Genomic DNA, 6,663 nt, shown 5'->3' with positions numbered 1-6,663 from the left:
GAGAAACCAGGGTGGCCAGATGTCTAAGTTATATGGTGTTGCTGTTCCAGTACTCCTAGCTTTCAATGCCCTTCTCAAATTCATTGGAATCACTTTTGTTAATGGGAAACAGAGGAAAAAAGAAGAGACTCGGTCCTGCAAACAAAAGCAATCAACCAGAAACCACAATAGCTTATTTATACATGCCTTTCTTCTACTCTTCTCAACTCCGACAGGTAACAAATTAATGGAACATATGGGATCTGTCGAGTACATTTACATGAGTTATAACACCCTGGCTTCAAGATAGCTAAGCAAATCAACCGGTTAATTACAAGTTGGCTCAATTCTAACTTCAGATTCTGCAGTTTTACTGCTTCATTAGAAAACGATAACCACGGGAAAGTATCGTATTCAATAGAATAAATCTGTGTGGGTTCATTACAAAGTAAGAAAAACACAGTTGAATATTGTTTTAATTAACATCCAAAGAAATATTTACAGTCAAATTACTCACTGAATCTGGAATCATTTTACTTACAAGGTCTTTTTGGTCTGCGCCTGCAGGATATAATTGGAACTGGCATTCCACGGATTTTGGAGTTCTCCTCTTGTCCCTGCTAATCTGTTTTTAGATAAGTGAAGCTTGAAAATGTGAACACTGAATGTCTAAAAACAATCTGGATGTAAGATCGAAAAATACAGCAAAACTGTTTGCAATACAACATCCTCATAACTGGCTTCTTTCATCTGTTAGGAAAACAAGTGAAATTATTGTACACAGTTCGGTTCATACGATGAGTGTTTCTGCATTTTCTTTCCATCATTTGGAGTGTCATTGTTGTACATTTATCACTTAAATATGACTTTCTTACTTCTGGCTAATACCCCTTGAATCTCGATGTTCAACTCTAACTACTTGAACTACCAAAAATCCATACAAGAACAATTCCCATTCCTAAACTGATGGAACCGAACACGGTCTCTGACGATTATTTCACGATTATATACGCGCGAAATTAGCTTGGTTGCCGTATGACAATCTTCACAAACTCGCAGATTCTTTACAATGCGTATGGTTGTTCCAGGACTTGTGTTCAGAAAACCAAAAGCAATAGCAAGTTTCTCACTGTGGTGACAAAGTGCTGTTTCTTTCTCCTCTTCGTCAATATCAAACAATACTTCGTTGGTTTTCGGGACATAACCTGCTTCTGATTTCAACTTCTCTATAATCTCGTCCAGCATTAGACGAATCTCTTTCGATTGTGGATGTGATCCATCTCCCATTACAAATTCATGAATCAAGCCATCCAGATCGATTAAGCTACAACCTGGGGTTGTCTTAATTCCTCTATCTTTCATCAATTTCTGTATTTCTGCAACATCATCCCATCTACCTGCTCCTGCATAGATGTTTGATAAAAGGGAATATCTACCACTATTATTTGGTTCCATCTCATGTAAAAGCTTCCCTACCTTCTCGCCCAATTCGACATTTCCATGAATCCTGCAACCACCTAGAAGAGACCCCCAAACTGCTGAATTAGGTTGTATAGGCATTGCTTTGATAAGTTGTTCGGCTTCATTTAAGAATCCTGCTCTACCAAGCAGATCAACCACGCAACAGAAATGCTCTACTTTTGGTTCTATCCCATAAACATTTTCCATAGCATCAAAGAAGTGAAGTGCTTTGTCGATAAATCCTGCATGAGCACAAGCATTCAAAACACCAACAAATGTGATTCCATCTGGTTTAACCTTCCCCTTTTCCATCTTCAAGAACAATTCAATAGCATCCTCAGCTCGCCCGTGCATTGCTAGTCCTCCTACCATTGCATTCCAAGTAAACAATTCTTTCCTTTTCATTTTTTCGAAAACATCCCATGCCATATCTAAGCGCCCACATTTCGCGTACATATCAACTAAAGATGTACCTAAAACCGCATCAATACTCATTGAATTCTTTTTAAGATAAGCATGAATCCATCTACCTTGATCAAGAGCACCCACGTTCGCACAAGCAGCTAAAACACTACCCTTTATATACCCATCAATCATGAATACTCATCGAACTCCTTCCATTTGCATTTCATGAAAAACCCTCAAAGCCTCCTTGAAATAACTACCCTTTATATACCCATCAATCATGGCACTCCAAGAGACATCATCTCTTTCAGGCATCTTGTTAAAAAACTCCTGAGCAATTTCAATCTTCCCAGATTTGGCGTACCCAGAAATCATAGCATTCCAAGACCCACTATTCTTATCCGGCATACTCTCAAACAAACCAATAGCACAATCCAAATCCCCAGATTTCAAATACCCATCAATCATTGCATTCCAGCAAATAACATCAGCCTTCTCCTCACTCTTATCAAGTTTTTGAACCCAGAAATGGATTCATCAGTTGTTGATTTGAGTAATTCTCCAGTGGAGAGTCCGTCTATTGTTCTAATAAATAATACTGAAGAACGTTGTGATGCTTGGAAATTCTCATTAATTGGTCGTTTGGATTTAACTCGATTGAAATTTTCTGAAGTGGTTTTAAATCTAAAGAATTAATGGAAACTTGAAGGTCAATGTAAAATGATTCCCTTAGGTAAAAGTTTCTTTACTATTAAGCTTGATAATGATAAAGATAGAATGGGAATTAAGGCCGGTAAATGGGAAGATGGAGATCAAGTTTTTTGGATTCGAAATTGGATCCCTGATTTTAGGCCAGAAAATCATAAAACTTCATCAGCAATGATATGGGTTCACCTTCCTGGACTGAGTTTGGAGTATTGGGATGAAAAAACTCTTTTCACAATTTGCAGAGCTTTAGGAACAACAATAAAAGTTGATGAAGCAACTCTGAATTATGATAATGGTTATTATACCAGAGTTTTGGTGAATATTGATCTTGCAAACAAAATCCCAAACAAACTATGGATTAAAACCAAGTTTGGAGGTTTTATGCAAAGTGTGATCTTAACAAAACCTCCAAAGTTTTGTGACCACTGTAAAAATTGTTGGGCATCTGAAGATTGAGTGCAGAGTCAAGAATTCTTCTCCAAAGGAACCAGTTCCAAAACAAACAGTTAGTACTACACCAAAAAGCACTAATACTTCAAACAGCGTGAAATTTGATATTTGTGACCCATCACTAGGCTCTAGCAGTCAAGCAAAAGGGTTTTCTTCAAATACATCTTCAAGAGAGGTTGAACATTGTGAGACTCCTGTTATGCATTTTAATCAATCTGTTGGAGTAGGTCATCAATTGGGGGATACAATCAATATTAATACAGGAATGTTTGGCTCCTTACAGGATACAAATGATGTTGAAAATATTATTGAAATGCATGAAGATAGTGTTACACTATCTTCAGCTAAAGAATTACAAATTATGGAGGACAATGCTCTGGAAAATAGTGTTATCAAGTACATTAATGGAAAAGAAGGTACAATGACTGAAGAGAAAATTTCAACTACTTCATGGTCTAAAATCATCTCAAAGCCTTCATCAACAAAACAAGGATCTTCTTCTATTGCATCACAAATTGTTGGAGTTCCAAAGGTAACATCTCAACAAAATCCTGTCAAATATAATTTTAGGAAAAATCAAAACAAAGGAGGCACTAAGGGTCTCCAACCTCAACAATGAAAGTTCTCTACTGGAACTTAAGGGGCCTTAAGAGAGTTAAGGCTCAAAATAAATTAAGATCCTTAATAAATCAGTTTCAGCCTTCAATAGTTTTTATAGCTGAACCTAAATTTTTTTGTACTTCTTCCTTTTGCAATAAATTAAATTTACCTGGTATGCAAAATAAAGTTATACACAATTCAGTTTCAAATAAGAAAGGAAACATATGGCCTTTTTCGAATAAGACTCTACCAGAACCAACTGTGGTTTCTATGTCAAGTCAGATGATCACAGTAAGTGTAGGTGGATTTCTTGTTTCTGGTGTTCATGCTCATATAGGTGTTGTTCAAAGGAGATTTCTATGGACAGAAATGGAGCTTATAAGTGACTTGAAACAGCCATGGGATGGCAATTGGTAATTTTAATTCCATTACTTCTTATGAAGAGAAAATTGGTGGAAGAGCAGTTAATGGAAAGGCAATGCAAGAATTTAACACTTGTTTAGCAATTTGTGAATTGATACAAGCTCCCAAAACTGGTTTGCAACATTCGTGGTCTAATTGTCAGCATGGTAATAGAAGAATTTTGTGTAATCTTGATAGAGTTGTGTACAACCAATTGTGGTTTCAGAAAAATGAAGATTGGAGTTATAAAGTTGGTTTGAGAATAGATTCAGATCATTCTCCATTACTTGGAGGCAATGATGCAATTCCTAAGCCAAAAAATATTCCTTGGAAGTTACAAAAGATGTGGCTATTGATTAAGTTTTTGATTGTTGTTGTAGTAATGAGGTTCAAACTCTCGGACTTGTGAAGGATAATTTTTTAGACTTAATAGAAAACAAATATATACAAAAAAACATTAACATTATGGGCAAGAGTACTGGGACTAAAGATTCGGCCATTTTTTTTCATTTTCAAATGGTTCAGAAATTAATTCTAGCAATTATAGTTCAAGAACAAAACAAATATTAACTCTAGTTTATTGCCAAGATAGATTTTATAAAATATTACATGTATTTCTTAAGCATGGCATATCAAAAATCCCTAGGACTAAGCATACTTCATCAAATGAAATCACAAGTAATTAATTTAAAATCTTAATTCAATTAAAATTAGTGCAAAAAGTAAATAAAAGAATTAATGAAATTACCACATGGATGAAATTCGACCTCCTCCGTCGTCCCAGTGTTGGGGTTTACCTCCTCATGTAGAAAACACGCTCAAAATATATTTTTATAGCTCAAATGGTGTTTACAATGGAGAGAAAAGTAGAAAATGGTGTAAAACTATAATCTGCGACGCACAAAAAGCGTCACAGAATGAACGATAAGAGACAAGTGTTGCTGCTGTTTAGACTGCACTGCGACCCACGGCTGTGCGTGTTAGACACCGTTGATAAACGACTGTCCTTGCAAGTCCGTTCTTCGTGTTCTTGGTGTTCTTCATCAGCAGCAGCAGCAGCAACAGAGTTTCATCAACTCTTGATTTCTGCTTCTCTGGACCTCCTCTCGACCCCAAACTCTCGACACCCCTCTATGCTAACCCAAGAGTTATATTTATACACCTTTGGACCAAGAATAACTTCTCATTAATCCAAAAAATCTTCCCATTACTCGGCAGTGAATGAAAATATTCCCGATATATTTTTTTATTCTTCTGACTTGTTACAGGATTTGTTTCCTGGTTTATCTCTTTCACGCGTCTTCTCTGAGCTGTAGAATTTGTTTCCAACCAATACAGTCGACCCATGCACGTATCTTCCATCCAAAAATTCCGAGAATAGAATATCTTCCCTGTTTTGAGGATATCTTCCCTATTTTGCATCTCACGATTATCCAGCCCAAATAACTCGATTCGAACACCCATACCATCCCTGTTAGGCTATAGCAGGTCCAACCCAATGAAAACTAGCCCTTGAATCTCCTTATATGACGTCCAAAATTTGCTTCAACAATTACGCAGGTGAAGAACTATTTTTCCCGCCAAAACTCGGTTCAAATGGGGAAGAAACTGGTAGCCCCCTATCCAGAGTAGGGGTGCGAATAGCAGCTGCCTTGGGGGTGACATGGGGGTGCCCCTTAGTAATTAGGTTACCCCTTATCCAAAAGCGAGAGTCCGAATAACACTTGTCCTCCGGGTGCCAAAATCAACTTTTCGAGCCGAATTTTCGAAAAATGTTTATTTCCTAAAAATACATAAAAACACAATATTAGTACAAAAATAGAGTTCCAACAATACGGACATTGAGGACAAATTAGACACAAAAATGTGTCTATCAAATACCCCCAAACTTATTATTTGCTAGTCCTCGAGCAAAACTAATAAAAAATAAATAAAACCGAGTTAATCTCGGGAGGGTTTACCAGAGGTGTGCCCACAAAACCATTACTCCAGACCCTAGCTTATCTATGCAGAACCTTGGAAGGCACTAAAGAATCTCCTTGGTTGGCATACTTATTGACTATAGGAGGAAGTACTCTGATGCGAAATTACAATTGTTGTACACGAGTTTGCACTCAAGCATACTAAAATCCATATAAAGTGACAGAGCTCTACTCAGATAGTTACACTATGGACATCATATTCGGAGTCAAACTAATCATATGGATAGAAAAAGGAGATGGAAATAGAAAAATGTAGATGGTTTTGATGTTAACCAAATGATCGATGTTTCACATATCTGTCTGAAGGCCACTGCCAGAATGAACCTATCCTAATGGACTGAGATACCGGTCTGACTAATATCAACACAACTGGCATATACAAGGGAACCGGTGGTCAATAACTTAAATCTAGATCAACAAACTGGCAAATACAAGGGAACCAGCAGTTCACTACACAGAACAATAACAATTTTTTTTTTTAACTTAACGGCATGAATAGATCTTTTTGATCCAAGCGCATGCTTCTTGTCAGCAGATTACACGATAGTTCCCACGGGTCCTGCATTCCACGCTTGCTTAGGCGACGAAAACAGGGAGAACACACGCATATTGCTATACAAGTGTTAATACTTATTCCGATTGGTCTAACTGGTCCGGTCTTTTTTTTTTTTTTTTT

At 37.0% G+C, this 6,663-nt stretch overlaps 1 pseudogene; it reads right to left on the bottom strand.

Moving 5' to 3' along the window:
* Nucleotides 1-859: 859 nt before the first annotated feature.
* On the bottom strand, nucleotides 860-2,476 carry LOC113335239 (annotated as a pseudogene).
* Between the last annotated feature and the right edge of the window lie 4,187 nt (nucleotides 2,477-6,663).

This window comes from Papaver somniferum, unplaced genomic scaffold (assembly GCF_003573695.1).
Source record: "Papaver somniferum cultivar HN1 unplaced genomic scaffold, ASM357369v1 unplaced-scaffold_139, whole genome shotgun sequence".
NCBI lineage: Eukaryota > Viridiplantae > Streptophyta > Magnoliopsida > Ranunculales > Papaveraceae > Papaver > Papaver somniferum.
This window is presented reverse-complemented; position numbering and strand designations above follow the sequence as displayed.